Source organism: Protopterus annectens, chromosome 2.part1, assembly GCF_019279795.1.
Source record: "Protopterus annectens isolate FY-2018-M chromosome 2.part1, PAN1.0, whole genome shotgun sequence".
Classification (NCBI taxonomy): domain Eukaryota; kingdom Metazoa; phylum Chordata; order Ceratodontiformes; family Protopteridae; genus Protopterus; species Protopterus annectens.
In genome coordinates this window covers 142,018,555-142,037,190 of record NC_056729.1, presented here as the reverse complement: position 1 = coordinate 142,037,190, position 18,636 = coordinate 142,018,555, and positions in this window count along the sequence as shown.

Below are 18,636 nucleotides of genomic sequence, written 5' to 3'. Positions count from 1 at the left end.
CCCTCACAGGTGGCGAGGTGGGTCTGTGTCCCTCCTGCATGCAAACTGAGGTAGGTGTCTGTACAGACACTGATGATGATGATGGTACTGTTGAGGCACAGGTGGGGTTGTCAGAGGCCGAAACTGTGCCATCATGTGTCATCACCCACCTGGCCAACTCAAGCCTGCACACAGTTACAGTGCCCCTACAGACCCCGTCACACGTGGCCATAGCAGAGGTATAGTTAGTGGTTGGTGCCAGTGACCAGGAAAGTGTGGTGTCCATGCCAACTGTGTCAGATCACAGTTGGCATAGCCAGATGTTCAGCAGGGCACCACATCAGCAGATGTACCGTGGTGCTCATGGGAGGGCCGCTGGTCATCATGCCCCTGGCAGAGATGCCACAACTGGTACCACCAGGAGCATGTTTAAGGCTGTAATGGAAGTACAGGCAGGTATGGACATGTACACCAGACAGGGCCTGAGGCTGCAGAGGGCTGCTTTCTCATCTGTAAGTGGCAACCTCCATTACCTTGCTGCTGCCCTCTGTGAACAGACCGAGGTCATGGATAGATGCTGGGGTGAGATGGTGGGCCTCCTCAACCGTGGTATGTTCGTGCTTGAATGTGTGGTGGGAGTGGTGCGATGGCCGCATGGACATAAGCCAGAAACATCAGCAGCTGGTGGTCAACGTGGACATGCCAGGACACCAAGCCGCTCCCGTAGTGGCAGTACCAACCCCAGCACACCACTGGGGGTGCTGTCCACACCACACCACAGCAGGCCCCATGCATGTGGCCCTGGCCAGTCTCAGGTGTGACATGGTTCCAGCGGACACCTGTCATCATCAGGGGATAGTAGCACCTCAAGATCTGTACCTGCATGTACCCATGGAACCCCTGGCAGGCACAGTCAGCATGTCTGTGGCTGGAGGTGATGAACTGCACACCCTGCCATGTATGGTCTGCAGCTGTCCAACAACACCTGTATAGGGCACCCACAAGGCAGGACTGTGTGCATACATACCCACACACTATGCAACCACACCTAGGATGACCCCATACCGACACACACCACATCACCATGCCTCAATCAATGAACCAAACCCCTCACCCACACACATGGTAACACATGTATGGACCACCCTTGGCCTCTGGCAAACCAGCAACACACCCTGTGCATATGATGATACCTGTGCCAAATCCCTGTCATCCATAACATCGATGCAGGGACAGGCTAATATGGTTCTGATGCACACAGTGACTGTTATAGAGTGCTGCAATGTACTGCAGTGTAAGATGTTGTCAGGGGTAATGTGTAATGCATACATGTCAAGTAGTGTAACCATGCAGCTATGATGCATTTCAGCTGTCAGTAACACTGATTGTTATCTCTATAATGTTATCCATTTGTGTTGTAGGTGTACATGTGTCAGCAGGAGGATGGTCTGCTGTCATTTTTCACAAGGGTATGGCACTGTGGTGACACCATGGTGACTGCCCAAGGGTCGGGACCTCACTCCCACTGTTACCACTAGGGGGCTTGTGGGCATCCGATATCCCAACACCCCTCCCCATCAAGGTGTTTACCCCCCACATGTGTCATATACCACCCCTGTATGCATCTTGTGTGTCATGTCTGTTAACCTACCCAACCTACCTCCCCAAATATACCTACAACCCCTCCCCAACATCCCACTCCCACCATAAAAGAAAATGAAGGGCAATCTGTTCCCATAAAACAATCTCGCCCCATACATGGCTGTCCATTATGTGCACATGTCCACTGGACGCATGTAATCTGGTCTAATTGGCATCACAATGAATTTACGTTGTCCTCACCCCTCTCCCAGGGATTTGAGGGTCCAAATCTACCTCCAAATTCAGTGTATATGCACAGCTGTCACTGTAGAAGAAATGGGCAGCTATGGACCTTTCCTACACCCTTCCTGCACATACCTAGCTATTTTCCCTACTGTCTTACCCTCTTTGTGCCCCTTTTTCACCACTTTCCTTTCAACCCTTTTTCTTTCCTTTTAAAGAGGTTAGCATGGGGGTAAGTATGAGTAGGCACTTTAAAGCAGTTGTAAGCAGGTTTGTGCAGGTATGAGCAGAGCTAAGCACTGCCTACACAGGTTAAGCAATTTAGAAGCTAACTGAGTATAAGAAACTGTAACCATGATTTAGCAGTGCTTACCTCCATGCAAACCCACACAAACCTGCTTCCCACTGCTTTAAAGTGCCTTAATCACTCTGTATACAACAAGCCATGTTCTGGCCAGAAACAAATTAAACAGCCTCTGCAAGACTTGTACCCAGGACCCTGCACACCATACACAAAGTGATTTACCACTAAACCGTGGCAGATATATATAACCCTGTTGTTTTCACAAACATATCATCCAGCCCAGTCATTCAACAGTACAGAGACTGTATTCCAACATATAGATGTATGTGTGTGAGTGTGAGTAAATATATTAATATCTAAACAGGTACAACATATTGATATATGTTGACATATATATATATATATATATATATATATATATATATATATATATATATATATATTGGATATATATGTCTACATCTACATGTGTAAATATATAAGCAGGTTATATATATATGTCAGCAGATATATACACATACAGGTGTATACAGACAGACATCTGGAGATAACAATGGGGATATAACAAAAACATATATGTCCTCATGCAACATTAATGGGGTTGAGAGGCTCCACACAATATACATCTGGTACGAATAGGTATACTCCCCCCCTGCCAAGCATGTCTCCCCTGTAATACAGTACCAAGTGTTGCAGATCCCATAACCAGGACCATACAAGACATGGCCATCCCTAGGATACATATACACAGACACATATATGCAGATACAGGCATATGTATATATATATATATATATATATATATATATATATATATATATATATATATATATATATATATATATATACACAGAGAGAGAGATATGTAACTACACATACACACACAGAGATATGTACAGTAAGATATATGTGTAGTACGTGCACACAATATTGAGCAGCCAGTATTCTTACAGTCACCACCTTACCAACTGGAGACTGTATGAGCCACCCATATGAATGACATTCATAGCCTGCAACCCATACCCACAGAAATATCAAAGAGTATAACACCACACACAGGTGTGCATAAATGAATGTGAAAGCTATATTTGTGTACTATGACAGTTGTATATGTCATGTCATATAGCTGTTTAAACACTGACATCCATATGAACAGTGTAATGCAACTGTGAAAGTAGTCTGGAAAGTTTGACATATGTTGCTGTCCAGGCAGAGGCCTTCTAGTAGTACAATAGTAATGACAGACTGGCCCACAGTATACCAGACAATCAACACTACGTAATGCAGATGTATAGGTCAGCAGCCTCTATCTACACTATGTACACAATCCCTAGGGGGTACAGACCCCAGCTGACACAATGGGATGTATCTGTTACATAACAAGGTATAACTGACACCATCACAATCACACTGACAAACAGAACATTCCATATGGTAGGAGGCAGTAGGCCTGCATTTACCCATGGTGGATTGTATGGTAATGTACATCCAGATACCTTAAGGCAGCTTAACCCAGATACCCACACATGTAGTAACAGCCTAAGTAAGTCATGGTGCACCCCCCTACACTCACTACTACTGGGCCATATACCACGGTTATGTACACTGGCCTCTGCAGTGCATTAGGGCACACATGTATTGTGTAGGTGAAGCCCACACATGTATGGCCCCAGCCCCCCAGTATGTGTGAGGGACAGAACAGCAGTGGCGGGATGGCATGAATGACAGCATGACATACACACAGCCCACTACATAACCCCTGACAGCATGTCACATGTGCAAAGCCAGGTATGTAGGTGGAGGACAGAGGCTGGAACACAGGCACATGTGTAAAACTGTTGTCATACAGAAAGCATGATATGTATATGTGTACATATCTATATGGATATATGTATAATTATATATACATATATATTTGCCATATATCCTGCACATAGAGCGGATCCCTACCTCAGCCCCAATAGTCCCAACTTCTCAGTGCAAGGGAATGTTATGTATGTATTTCAGGTATATTTATAAACTATTGCTACTGTAATAGGGATCGTCTCCACAGAAATGTTGTGTGTGAGAGGCCACATCTGCTGTTAACATGTGCTCCACTGGCTACTGACAGACATCCTAAGATCATCATAGTGCAGTACCATTGCTAGCACAGTAACACCCCTGTTGACTACAGCTGTGATATGGCCAATATATGTGAACAGTCTGACACACGCTGGTCAGTCCAGGGGTATACACAGAATCCCTTCATGCAAGACAAGTTGACCAGGCCTGTCAATGTGGATGTTAACAGCCATGTAGATGGGTATAACATGTAAATACTGGTATACATTTTCCCCCATAAGTTATGCATTCATACACCCCTGTCTGTCCTGACACATAATAACCACTGGTACAGAGGTGCCATGGCCACATACTACCCACTAGTTAGTGTCATACATCTGAACAGCATCCCACTGCTTTGTCTGACATACATGACTGTCATGGTGACCCAGCAGAAGTACATCTGGCAAGTATCTGGACATGACATCTCACTGGATAAGTACAGTAAGCTGCTAGGCATGTAACAAAGCACAGTGCAAGATACAGGCAGACTGACTCAACACTGGGCTACATCTCCCATATGGGAATACACATGTACCTGCATAGATAGCAGGCTCTACAGGCATGTCACATCACAGAGTAACAGACGCCTGTGTGAAAGTGCATAACCACAACCAATGTGAACACAGTTACAGCCACATATAGTAAGCTAACGTACCATTACTGCATATGGACTATCTGATCTGCACCATCCTCATATGAGCCACTCACACAACACCCCTACATATACTGGGCCATTAGATATTGTGGTCCGATGCCTGTCTGTGGTATGGGACATGTGTGTGTTCACCCCTACAAACATGTAAGATGATAGGGTGACATACAGTGGAGTAGCATGTGACATCAGATAGAACAGGACTAGGAGCAATGACATCTACCACAGTCTCTACACAGGCCAAGGTACATATTCACTATACACACACTGTTGACAATTACCAGACTTACACATACCTCAGTACTGTATACACAACCACAGAATGCCCAGGCTATATCCTCAAATATAACCCCTACTATACATAACATGTGTAGCAGTCTGATGTCTCACTGGCCTGTTATCAGATATGCTGTCAATGAATATGGTGTACAGAACATATGCAACCCCTACTGCATGACATATGTACAAAGGTTGACAGAGTTGTGGCTGGAGGCACAAACACAGGGCCAATATTGACATGTTGCTGTGATACCCTCATACATTTACTGTTGTAACAGGGTTTGTTGCACCATACGTCCTATGAGGGATATGACATCAGTAACTCTCCCGGCTGTCACCAGCTACTGACTGCAATCCTCACACTACCTTCTGCAGTTGAGAGATAGGTGCTCTGTGAGTAGCACAAGGAACACAAGGAACTGCACACTTCCCAGTCTGCAGATAACCCTACAGATGGGGATTCCTCATAAACATAGCACTGACATGACAAGTATTAAAACATGTAGGACAGCCATATCCACACACACTCTGTTAAACCAATATTACTCCAACTGTAGTATAGCAGCACTTACAGTCTGTAGTCAAGACAGGCACATCCCCCTCCTGTGTGTTGGCCTGTTTCCACAGTGTATGTTGTCAGAGGTAAGTCCCCAATCCATCTGAGATGCTGTTTGCCAAACAACAGATCTAGTTCCTGCTCACAGTGACTGAAAAGGGCCAACACCACCATGTTGTTCCTAGGTATTGGAGTGTGTTTCCATGCAATTGGCTATGAGAATGTTACCACAGCTGTTCCACATGCAATCAGCTAGGGGAGGGCTGTAATTTGTGCAGAGGCCATCAGCTGATCATGAGCATCACTTAAAATACACATGCTGCTGCCCAAGCAAAGCAGGTGTGGGTCTCCACATCCACCAGAGAGGGAGTGGGGGAGGCAGACAGAGGCAAATACATGTCAAGGTGGGGTGGCAGACTAAAACAGAAGCATATTTGTGTCACACACATTCCAGGACAGGGTATCAAACCCTCGACAACTATGTAGTGCTACCACAGTTCTATGCAGTTATTGGATGTGCCACATTGGTTACCTGCTGTGGAGCACTCCAAACATATATGTGATGGTGAGTGACATCTGCAACAAGGATACGGTGGATATATGGTAGGTGACGTACACATGCCTGTCTGCATGAACAGCTGCCAGTGTCAACACAGGCACACTCACACAGGGATGCACACACAATGAAACACTTGGCATGGCCAGGAGTGCAACTCATCACTAGTGGGATTGCCACAACACATCGATGTGCAGGTATCACATGCACCACACAGGTCATATGGAGGTTGTATGGGCAAAGAGTATGATGAGAGTATGATGAGGTGCCAGACATCAGACAGCATGCTTCAGTATGCCCTGGGGGGATGTAGTGAGTGTGGATGTGGTCATACACACCATACAACACACACAGGAACACACAGGGTGCCAGTTCTGACATGCATGTGTGCATGTCTGCACGGGTGTGTCATGGTCAGCTGTGCCAGCAGGGTGTACAAGGGTAGGGGATGGGTATACCTTGGCATCAGGCCACATGACAATGGTCTGCATTGTGTCTCAGGGCTGCATTTTCTGCATTTTCCCACACAGTTGGGTATTGCATCCCCCATCCAGTCACCTGGGTGACTGTTGTGTGTGACCAAAGCTGTGCATCACTTGCCATGTATATGTTACTTACTCCATGACATGGATGGTGTCTGGGGATGTGCACACCTCCCACATGCATGTACAATGAAATGTAAAACTGTACATGGGGTGTCTGGGCCATGTTGTGAATACAGATTATCATCGGATGTGCCAGTCTTGCCCACCTGTGGCAGGAACTGGCAATGGGCAGCAGGTTTACCCTGCACCTACATTGATAGCATGCTAACAGCATTCCCTGATGTCAGTGTCAGCTGTCCATCCAGGGCATGCTGTCAGGCATGGTATGTCCATTGGGAGTCACATGTGAAGGCACCACTGGTGGTGCAGGTGTCCATTTGGGAACATGGTGAAGGTGCACTGTCTGCATGTACGTGCATATTGGATAGATGGGCAGGGTGACATGCCCTCTGTAGCCCCACTGCTATCACTGCATAGTTACTATCAGTGGCCAATATGCAGTGTACTACCGATATATTGGCTGTTGCCTAGGCATGTGTGTGCGTATGACACATGGGTTATGTGTGTGCTCTGGGCAATTGGGGGGTTGCTAACTATGATTGGCTGGCCTTGATGTCACATGTCTGGATATGGCTTTGCACCCCAGCCTCTCAGCTAATTTTCATCTGTTATCCCTGTATGGTTGACATGGTGATATAGTAGGGCCACCATAAAAGAACTGAGCAAAACCCTCCTCCACATTGCCCACACACTCACAACCCCCTGTACACAGGGTATGAGTTACACACACACACACACACACACACACACACACACACACACACACACACACACACACACACACACACACACACCTGTCATGTCTGGGAGTTGAACCCCTACTTAACTAGTTTATTACACTACAGCACTATGCAGTTATAATACATGCCACAGACATTACTGGAGTACTTCTTCCCCAAAGGTGTATTTCACAATGAATCACATCAGCATGGTTACCAAAGCAGGGCATTTCAACTGTACTGCAAGTGACTAGACACAGACAGTGAGACACAGACAAAACATCCACACCTGACATGTGTGAGTATAGACCAATGTCTATATCACACTACAGCACGGAGCAGTCATAGGTCGCACTACAGGGATTACTGAAGAACTGTCTCCCCAAAGTTGTATTTCACAATGAATGACATCAGCAGGATTGCCAGAGTAGGGCATTTGAAATGTACTGCAAGTGAGTAGCCTATAATGCATTGCTCCATACACAGATATTGAAACACGCACAAAACATCCAGAACTGCCATGGGTTGAGATAGAACCCTACCACAGTTCTAAATCACACTACAGCAGTATGCAGTTACAGACCGTGCTACAGAGACAACTGCGCTACAATCTTCCCAGAGGTGTATTTCTAGGTGAGTGACATCGGCAACCTTGACAAAGTTGAGTATTTGAATTCTAAGGAGTGTGAGTACCCTAAAAAGCATTGTTCTCTACTCAGTCAGAGACAGACAGACAGATTCACACGCAAACACTTGCCAAGTCTGAGGTTGGAACTTCTACCTAACTACTTTATCACACTACAGCAGTACGCAATGATTTCTGGGCTACATTCTTCCCAGAGGTATATGTCTAGGTGAGTAACATCAGTAGCTTTTCCAAAGTTGAGTATATGAATTGTACCGAGTGTCAGTAGCCTAAAAAGCATTGCTCACTACTCAGTCAGACACACGCACGCACAGATTCACACACAAACTTGTCAGGTCTGGGGTTAGAACACCTACCTAACTACTTTATCACACTGCAGCAGTATGCAGTTACAGGACAAGCTACAAAGATTACTGGGTTATGACTTTCCCAGAGGTGTATTTCTAGGTGAGTGACATCAGCAGTCTTGCCAAAGTTGAGTATATGAATTAAATAGAGTGTGAGTAGCCTAAAAAAGGAATTGCTCTCGATTCAGTCAGACACACACACACAGTTGCCAGGTCTGGGATTAGAACACCTACCTAACTACTTTATCACACTACAGCAGTATGCAGTTACAGGACACACTACAGAGATTACTAGGCTATGATTTTCCCAGAGGTGTATTTCTAGGTGAGTGACATCAGCAGCCTTGCCAAAGTCAAGTATATGAATTGTATGGAGCGTGAGTAGCCTAAAAAGGCATTGCTCTTTACACAGTCAGAGACAGACAGACACGCACACAAACGCACACTCACACAGTTGCCAAGTCTGGAGTTAGAACTACTATCTAACTAGTTTATCATTACAGCAGTACGCAGTTATGGGATGCACCATGGAGATTACTGAGCTACAGCTCTCCCAAAAGTGTATTTCACATTAGATGACCTCAGCAGGCTTGTCATAATACTACTATGGGGAGGGTTGTGCGTGCATGGGCCATAACCCATTCATGTAGAGGTTGACATGCCACATGCAGGCACACACGGGGTCATATGTCACAGGTACATGTATACAGCTACTAGATGACTACTTCCTTGTACAGTCATGTTGCACAGCTGGCACGTGCACCACATAGTCTGTCATGCTGACAGATACTGGTGGCTAGTATCTGCAGTGAGTGACATCTGCACCTCATGTGTTTGGGGCTTTTTGGCTGTGTACTGGGTGGGACAGGCCCGGACGGTTCCTTAATACAGTCACCCTCTTCCACACATCTATGTCCGTCTACCTTTGGCTTATTATAGTGTGTTGTCCTTACATATATGTCTGTATTCCTATCCACTGTGTATGCAAGGCAGGAGTGGTGCATACTGACATGTGTCTGCACTAAGAACTGCAACTGCCAGATATGTCTGGTCCACTGGTGTTTGAAGACATGGCTTTCATGTGTTTAAGTGGGTGAGCATGCCCAGTATGGCCATCTGGATTGCATGTGTGGATCAAGTCCAGGTTGTTTGTACTGCGGTGCTCACCTTTGTGTTGTACACCGACAGGTAGCATGCTGTGTCTGCAGGGTATCCATTGGTCATTTAGCATTTACTATTGCTACATTTCTGCATAGCGGAGGGGGATACCTGACTGTTTCTACATTTCTACACAGTTACTATAAGTGTATGTAGGATGGGGGGGGGGCACACCTGACACATTTACACATTTGCTAGGACTGTACTGGTATGTCAGGTACTCCATTTTAGTCTGTATTCTTACCTATCATGCTGGCTAGAGGCATACCAGTATACTACAGATCTTAGCTTTAACTACCTACATATTAGTTTCTGACTTCGTAGCCTTCACATCTTACATCCAACTGCCTGACCTGCTGTAGTCTGTCTGTGTAGCCCTGGGGGGGTTGCACATAGGGCTCATTCAGAGGCCATAGTACAGCATTTGTTTGTGTTTGTCTACACCTATCCTGCTGGCTGTAACTGTTGTTAGGTATGTGACCCCCCCCCCAACTGGCATGTGTGAGTCACTTACCTTGTGGGTGTCCCAGTATTGAGGGTGGTGCTGCAGGGCTGCCTATGTCGGATGCACATAGTACGCTCCCTAAACATGGCTGAACACAGGTAGTATCATGTTTGGCATCCCTTTTACTATATGTGCGAGTCGGACAGAGGTGTCATTCCCTGGGTCCCTACTGTGTCAATGCATGTGCTATGCATTGCTTCTTTGCCAAGGCCAGGGCATACTGGGCACACCTCCTTCTGCCAACTGGGGCAGGCTCAGGTTGTTCCTCCAACGAGTCACTCTGTGCAGGCCTTGGCAATGGTGGGGGGCTGTGTGGCCCTGCCCCATGCTGTTCCTGCTGCAGCTATTTCCGCAGGATCATATTGTGTAGCATGGCACATACAAGGACAATTTGGGTACATGTAGTTGGTGAGTACTGCAAGGCTCCACCAGATGTGTCCAGACACTGGAACCATGACTCGGGCATCCCAAACACATGCTCTATTATGATTTGTGTTTGTGTGTGTGCCTCATTATGGAGTTCTTGTTCGGGTGTGTGTGTGCATTTCTGATGGGTGTCATCAGCCATGGCTCCAGTGTGTATCCAGCATCCCCCACTAGGTGACCGTGTGGGATGTCCCCACTGGCAAATCGCTGGTACAGCTGCGTCAGATGCCAGATGTGGGAATCATGGTAGCTTCTAAGGCAGCCAGCACACACATTCATTATTATGCCCTGGGCATCGCACACAACCTGGCAGTTGATGGAGGGGAAGCCCTTGCGGTTGATGTAGACTCTTCCCCGCTCACCAGGTGGTGCTTTGATGCTATGTACATGCAGCCTATTGCACCCACTACCTCAGGGTATTCTGCTATTTGGTGGAAGAGACGCATATTGCTGGCCAATGCCTCACAGGTGATGGGGAAATATACATGCTCACTGTGCTGACATGCCATCCAGGAACTGGTAGAGTACCGTGGATGCTGATGCCTGAGATATCCCCATCATATCCCCAGTTGGCCTTTGGAAGGTACCTGTAGCTAGTATTTGTAGGCCTACACATACCTCAGTATCCACTGGGATGGGTTCCCCTCTGTTAGTTCTGTGTGTGAGGTGTGGCCGGCACAGATCACCAATCTGCTGTAGGAGGTCCCTGTCCACCCTATAGCACTCCACTATCCCCAGCTCATGTAGCCCTTGGTAGGTTACCCTGGGTCTGTACACTCTTCTCCTTCTCCTCACTGTGGGCTGCTCAGCAGCATTCACATCTTCACCACCCTCAGCCTCTTGCACATGCTGGTTTATGATAGCAAAAGCAGCCCCTAACATTTTTTCTCTTGCTTTTGTTTTGTAAAATTTCCCCGTCTGTATACACTGGTGGTGCAGAGTTATTGGGAAATACAAGGGGGAAAGGTGTTTGCATTGTTTACAGTTGTGTGCTGGGCTGGTCTGCTGCCAGTGTGATTGGCGTATTCTGATACATTTCACCTGTCAGCTAAGCTAGTTCTCCTTGGTTACCTTCCTACTGCTGTTTTATCCTCCCCTTACCTTCCTGTTTAAGCCTGTGTGCTCGTCGCGCAAACAGAGTGCTCAAATGTGCACAGAGCTGCTATTTCCTGGTTTAACTTCTTTTTTCTTCCTGTAAAACCCTGTGTGCAGCGCGCACACCCGCTTACACTTTGTAAAGAGTGCTAGGCAGATTTAGACACACCCCTAGCTTAGCTGTGCTAAGCTAGGAGCAATCCCAAGCCACAGGACTCCAATCCACTTACAGTATGCCTGGCACCCCCCCATGATGTCACCTGTATCCTAGTCCTGCACCCAGCTATTCATACTCTTACACTGATGGGACCTGTCTCACATGCTGGGGAGAACTGGGATTCACTATCCTTCCCCTCATTTGCATAGGATTGCCTGCTACTGCATAGTTACATGTCTCACACTGAGTCTCCCCCCTTAGCAACCACTACTGACTGGCCGGGTTGTCTTCTGCCTGCCATTGACTTGCATGGCAGAATACTGATTTTAGTTAGAATGACCATTTTAAGTTTATTTTCTTATTTTCCCATTTGCACGCCGCTGCCCTATGCTAAAACAGCTGAGATCAGTGAAAAAAAAAATAAAAGTTGTTTTTTTCATTTCTTTTATTGTTTGCAATGCCAATGGCCTTCTACTTGGCCATTGGCATGCTTGTTCAGTGATATGCAGCCTTTATTTGGAGTTGTCATAGCTCAGTTTTTGATTTTGCAGAAATGTATTTGGTTACTAACTGAGTACATTTCTGCAGATTGTCCTAGTCTTGCACGGATGATTACAAGCTTCCTTGATTGCAAAATTACCTCATTTGTATGGATTTCTCCTGCAAATGAGGTGATTTGCATACCAGGGCTTAGTCCATGCAGGATTAGTGCTGGAGCTCTCCTGCACGCCCCTACCAGCTGTTCCTGGATTGCACTGCAGACATATTGCCTGCGTGGGCTCCTGCACTCATCTTGCACTCCGTGCAAGCTTTTGAGAATCCAGGGGATTGTATTTGATTCAAATAATTATGTGATCGGTTGTATGATGTTTGAAATATTGGTTCCTACTGGTCACAGTTTAGTATTTAAGAAGCATGGTTTTAATTGTTTTTTAATGGTTTGATGAAGTGACTTTGTGGTCATAAAAGCACTAACCTTTCATTAAACAGTGGATTTTATCTTTTCAGCAGTGTGTCAGTGTGACTTTCTTATTTTTAATATCTGATTACGTTTTTAAAGCTTCACTGTTCATCATTTGTGGAATTTATTTTTTCTTCATTTAATAAGTTTTGGCTACTGATATACCCATCACAATTCCCTTAACCTGATAGTCCTTTTTGTCAAATAAAAATACATTGTTACATAACACTAATCTAACAACAGACGTAGTTTCTATTTGATGAGTTGATTTATCAGTGAACATACATAAATGTTGTCTAACAACTTGTACACCATATTAATTAAGAATAACATTAAACAAAGAATTAACATCCAATGTCAACAATACAAATTCATCACAAATTCCATTACCAAATTCTTTCAATGTGTCATATTGACATAGATATAGCTGAAAAATACAATTCTAGCATCTTTAATAAAACTTTCAACAAAAGTTAGTGTCAATTTAAGAGCGTCACTCATCTGGTCAAGATAAAACAGACGAACATCTATCGGTTTTGTTCAAGCAGCTTTATTATGTACAAAGACATCAGAATTGAGGCTTAATAACTTTAACTTAGATAAACTTAAAAACAAACCAGCTATTACACTCATACATACTCACTCTCTGGCTGCACTCTCAGAAAGGCACTGAAGCTAGCACGTGCTTGCTACTTATATGCATGTGCTGGCCTTGCAATGCTTCTTAAAGGTACAACACACACACACACACACACACACACACACACACACACACACACACACACACACACACACACACACACACGCACACACACTATTCTACATCCTCCCTCTTTTAGAAATGAGTCATGCATTATTGATGACATTAATTGACATACAATTGATACAAAATAATTCTTTGACATGCAATTATATAGAACTAGATACATACAGACAATTATGTCCAGGTTGCTGTGTATTTCACACTAGTCTGGAAATATGACCAAATCATGTGACATAGAAATTAGAACTAGGTCTAGCAAATGGGACTGTCTCTACTGAATGTTCAACTTTGGGGACATCAGGAACATTATCAGGAAGAGAAGCAGAAGTTAAGACACATTCTGCAATAGGAACATTATCTGGATCGCTCTGCGATCTAGAGTCTGTATCACAGGAACACTGCTGCGATATCTATTCTGATACAGGAAGAAGATGTCTGCAATATCTCCTGTACTCCACAACCTCAGATTCCACAAAGTTGGATCTCAGCTCAGCACATATACCAGTTACTTGACCAATCCGAAACTTTTCACCATTTGTATCCTCATTGTTTCTCCTACTTTCAATTTATCATAGCTGAACATCTGGGAAAAACGCTTTCTGAATAGTTAGGCTCTGATCATTCTGTTGTTCTTTGCTTTAGGCCTCAACAAACTGAAACTGATAGGCATTGGTTGGTCTAGATATAAGTCACTGAGCAGCTCAGAGCCAAGTATAGCATCACGGGTTACATTTCTGAGATTGAGTAAATTCAAAAAGACATTGGTATTATCACGCTTTGACTTCTTTAGTAATTGCTTTGCACTCTGTACTGCACGTTCAGTGAGTCCATTTGACTGTAGGTATTCTGCACTATTAGTAACATGTACGAAGTCCCATTCTTTTGCAAATTTCTGAAACAACTGACTGGTAAATTGGGTACCACAGTCAGAAATAACTTTGTGTGGACTACCATGGACTGCTAAATGATGTTTCAACTTGGTGATAGCAGTGGACATTAGGTCAGGTAGCAAATCGATCTCAAACCAGTTCAAACAAGAGTCTGCCAACACTAAGTAATGCTGATTGTTTCACTGAAATATATCAGTGACTACTGTTGACCAAGGTAGTTCAAGAACTTGACTTAGCTGAAATGGTTCTTTTTGCAAATGTGGTTTAGTACTATTGCACACTGAACAAGAAGAAAGTACTTTATCAACGTCTTTTGCTAGACAAGGAGAAAATACTAGTCCTCTCACCCTTCTTTTGGTAGATTCGGAACATGGGTGACCACAATGCAAAATCTGGATGTATTCACATTGTAAGGTGGCAGGAACAACAATTTTAGGACCTTTGAAAATAATGCCATCTTCCATCAACATCTCATCTCTGTAAGGAAAATAAGTTTGCACTTCAGGTGGTGAGCTAGATTGCTTTGATGGCCATCCAACATTAATGTAGTGGTTGAGCTTTTGCAAAATTGGATCAGTCTTTGTATGATCTCTCAGCTTATCAAGTCTCGTAGTAGAAAAATTATGCAATTCCATGACATCAAAGTAAAAATTCTCTGCATTAAGCTGTTTATTTGTATTTCTGGGTGATCTGGATAAAGTATCAGCCAGATAAAGAAGTTTCCCTTTTGTATAGACCATTTTGAAGTTGTACTTTTGCAATCTGAGCATCATTCTTTGTAATCTCACTGGAGCTGAATGCATAGGCTTCTTTAAATAATGACTAGAGGTTGATGATCAGTTTCATTCTGAATAGCTCAACCGTAAATATAATAATGAAACTTTGAACATGCAAATACTATTGCCAAAAGTTCTTTCTCAATTTGAGCATATTGCCATTTTAGTTTTGGTAAGAGTTCTAGATGCATAGGCTACTGGTCTGCCTTCTTGAAGAATAACTGCACCAAGACCAAATTTTGAAGCATCACAGGAAAGAGTTACTGGTTTATTGACATGATATTATCTTAATGTAGGTGGGGTGGCAATTTTTTTCAAATGCTCTCAGTGCTATTCCACCAAAGAACATGTAGCATTTTTGCATGTTAGCTCTCTCAAAGGCGCTGTCAACTCACTGAAGTCTGGTAAAAACTTGCCTAAATAGTTGACCATACCAAGAAAACATTGTAGAGCTTGAACATTATCTGGTGCTGGCATCTCTAAAATGGCTGCTTGCCTGGATGGGTCTGGTTGCAAGGCAGTGCTAGTAAATAACTGACTTACATATGTAACTTCTGGTAGTCAGAATTTGCACTTCAAGAGATTGAGCTTCAAGTTCAGTCCATGTGCTCTGTCTAGAACTTTCCTAAGGTATCTGTCATGCTTTGCTTCACCATTGCCTCCAGCCAATAAATCATCTACTAGTATGGCACAAGGATAACCTGAAATAATTTGCTCCAGTGCACATTAAAATATTTCACTTGCAGAATTTATTCCATATGGCATCCTGAGGAATCTATATCTTCCAAATGGGGTACTGAAAGTAGTCAGTCAAGATTTGAGATTAAGCATCAATTGCCAAAATGAACTTTTTGCATCCAAGACAAAAAAAAACAGTGTCATTAGGTATTAGGGCTGCAAATTCCTCGACTGTATGCATAGGATGATGAAGTCTCTTTAATGCTTTATTCAAATCTTTTGGGTTGATGCATATTCTCTTTTCATTTGAGCCTGTTTTGTGGGCAGCTACCATGGATAATACCCATTCAGTTGGTTCTGTAACTGAACAAATTACACCTTGCTGCACCACTTTATCCAACTGAGCTTTGACTTTATTCTGCATAGCTATCCCAACTTTTCTTGCCGGTCTTACCACTGGACTGACCTCTGGGTCTAACTTCATAGAATACACAACTGGAAGTTTGCCTAACCTGTCATTGAAAACATCAGCATACTCTGAGAAAATAGCTTCAGTAAAATTGGAACTGAGACATGTGCTTATATCATGAACTTCTTTGGTAAAGGAAAGCAAATTCATTCTCAAAATGTCTCTGAGAACCAACAATGATTGCACAGGTCTTCAGACTACCTAGAATAGTAAGCTGTAGCAGTTGCTAGCCAAATAACATGAAAGCACTACTGAACCTTCTGTTTGAATTTCTTCACCTCCATAAGCAACAAGTTTCCCACAACTGGTCACATTAAGTTGCTCACCAGCTGCTAACATAACATTACATTTTGAACCAGTGTCTACTTTGAGCTCAGTGGATTTACCATTGATCTGGACAGTACAAAACACTTCGTTCTTTGCCAGCAAATCTACTGCATTAACCTTTTCACCAATTACTCATATACCATCTATATAGAAAGTAGGGTCGCAGCTTTCTATATGATCAACTTGCTTTTCTAACTGACCCTTCTTTATAACTGTGTGAGGTTTATTTGATTTGCAAAACTTTTGAAAATGGTTACATTTTTTACAGTTGTAGCATTGCTGACCAAATGTGAAGCACTTTTCTCTTTTAGACTCATGATTGGCACCACAACTGTGACTGTTAACAATAAAGCTTAATTTGGGTTTTGCTGACTCACTCCTGTACTGCACTGAGCATGTCCTTCTCACTGAACTAGTCTTAGAACTTGTTGGAAAACTATAGGTTTTACCAACCACAACCGCTGGAGTTATAGCTGCCACGTGCTTAGGCCTGCTTCGGTTGCCACATGTTGCATACTGTCTACATTTGTTCTGGAGCCTGCTGAAACCATTCTCTTATCACCTGCAAGCATACTTGTATGCCTCTCTGTAACTTCTCTGTAACTTCATGGATTTGACAAATCTCAGTAACTTTGCTCAGTGTAAAATCACTGTCACAAAGCAAAATCTTTCTCATTGCAGTACTATTAATACCACAAACAAGCCTGCCCTTTATTAGCTCATCTTTTAAATCACCAAATCTGCAGGTTTTAGCTTTGTTTCTCAGGTCAGTAATATAAGTTGCAAAAGTTTCTCCTGGCTTTTGACCTCTTGTGTAAAACAAATGCCTCTGTGATGTAGCATGTGTGTGGAGGTGTTACATTTCCCTGAATTTGTATTTCAAACACTCAGGGCCTTCCCTTGATTCAGCGTGTACAACAATATGATGGTTTTTCCCCTTCTCCTTTGTATAGTGCTGGTGCATGCACAAATGAATACTCTCTTTCAATGGCCTCTGACACAGCAAGGTTTAGCAAAATGAATGCCCTGGTGTGTGCATCTTTGTTAGAATAAGCTGCTTGTATAAAAATATCATGCTCTTGCTCAAATATTCTCCAGTTCTCTGGAATATTCGGATCAAATACAAGTGGACCTGGTCTGCAAAATGCCTCTGTCATATTAACACATACCAGTGAGGACTTTTGCAAGTATGCACAAACACACATATATACATATGCCAGAAATGTATGCCAGTACTTGTAACTATGCCCAAGAGCACAACAAGCCTCTGAATATCTGAACTTTGAGAAATAAGTCTCCTGGGCACAAGAATACTCTTGAAATCACTGTACTAACAAATCACCTCTTATCAATGTAAGAAACATTTCAAAATAACTGCACTGTGTGAATAAACTGGGCAGAAGAAGCTCAGAGTAAAAAACATTTCAAAGTAACTGCACTTTGTGAATAAACAGTACAACAGCACACTGAAACGCTCTCAAAATGTCTGTGCCTTGCTAAATAACTTTGTACAGTGGAAAAAACACTCTGTAATGGTGGCACTCTGCGAATAGACATACCCAGCACAAGAAACTTTTCAAAATAGCTGTATTTTGACTGTACTTTACAAAATAGTTGCACTTTGCATGCAAATAAATTCTTCCAAATAAATGCACAGTAATAAGCAACACTGTAAGCACTTTTACACACTTTGAGATACTTCACATAACTCTAGTTATGCCCTGAATAGCTTCAATCAATGCAAAATAGTAGTTTATGCCAAAACACAGTAATTTGCCAAAAAACATGCATTGATTTATTTATGCTTAATGTGCCCTTTTTGCCCTTTGTTATATTTGTTTTGCACTTTTAATCTTTT